Source organism: Malurus melanocephalus, unplaced genomic scaffold (genome assembly GCF_030028575.1).
Source record: "Malurus melanocephalus ecotype Western Australia unplaced genomic scaffold, MMel_1.1 scaffold_288, whole genome shotgun sequence".
NCBI classification, from domain to species: Eukaryota; Metazoa; Chordata; class Aves; order Passeriformes; family Maluridae; genus Malurus; species Malurus melanocephalus.
This window is the reverse complement of record NW_026623520.1, coordinates 251,059-252,563: the sequence shown is the minus strand read 5'-3', so window position 1 is coordinate 252,563 and position 1,505 is coordinate 251,059.

Sequence of the window (1,505 nt, the reverse complement as noted above, 5' to 3'; positions counted from 1 at the left end):
CTTTCCTTTCCTTTCCTTTCCTTTCCTTTCCTTTCCTTTCCTTTCCTTTCCTTTCCTTTCTTTCCTTTCCTTCACCATGTGATCTGTGCATTTGTATGATTGTGTGTACATACATAGATGAGTCTTGGTTCAAAGTGGATTGACATGCCCAAAATTCAAAAGGATGGTTTACACACACCTTGCAAAAAAATGACTGACCTCACAAGGAAATAACTAAATAAACAAGTGCCTCAGTAGTTGTGGACAGCATATATGTGTAGACTGAAGCCATCAGTTTYAGGGCAACCATGCCTATCTGCAAATGTTGGCCCTATTCATGCTTGATAAAAGGCAGAAATCTACTCTAAATGGAGTGTTTTAGCTCTAGTTTTGGTTAATCTCAGCAACTGTCAGTACATGAAACACCAGTTTAATACACTTGGATGTCAGAGATACTTCATATTTGGAAAAAAACAGACACCATTGCTGATAACTGATTGCAGCTTATGTTGACTCTGCATGTTGGAATGCAAAAACTAGGGAAGCGTCTAAAAGATATTTGCCAGAAATTTGCACTTAATCAATGTGCAGTAAGGCTTACACAGTGGACATTTCACACTTAAAAAGTAAAAGCTGCTGGGCTGATAYGTTTTCCTTTCCTCATCTGTTTTTCTGGCTGCTAAGACATTGGAAATAAGCTGATATAACTTCACACTGAATATGTATTCATACGAACTCGATATGTATGATCCAACAAGATAGTGTATCATTAAGTCTGGTACTGTATCTCATTAGAGCTGCATTATCAGCCACCATTGCAACTGTCTGGAAGGGGAAACAATAACCAAGTGCCACCTCTGTCTTTAGAGGTGAAGGCAGCACACTGGAGTTCACTGGCAGCCAGGGACAAGTTAAGAAGCACAGACAGAATGTCTGATTTTACRCTGCTCCTGGCAAAAGATGACTGGAGATCTAGAGCTGGCATCTATTGCAGCTCTAAATACCAACAAGATGCTCGTTGATTTCGCTGTGGGCACATGTCAGGTATCCAGTCCATCCTGCAGTGCCAACCTTTATGAGCAGTTTGCTAAATATCATCAAAAATAATGGGTCAAGCTCATCTGCTGTTTGTTGAAGAGGCTCACTGGCAGGCATGAGGGCTGCWCTTCATTCAGCCAGAAAGCAAGGACAGCTTCAGCACAGCTTGCTTAGTCATGAAACTGCCATCCAAACCAGAAGCTATTTGTGAGAGTGAATGACACAAGCAACTAGTTTTATGCTGGCTGAATGTCAGTGCCAACAAGGGGGACTGCTCTGATTGCAGCTGGGCTTTGTACAAGAGAAGGAACAGAAACACCAAGGAAGAACACAGAGAGAGAGAGAAGGAAACCGCAGGTGTCTTCAGAGGGGTCCTTGTAAATCTCTGTTGAGGAAAAGTTCAGAGAACTTCTTGGTAAAATTATTGTAAAAAGTCACTCTGGTCTACAGTGAATCCTCTCTCAGGGTATAACTTGTCAATTTAATCA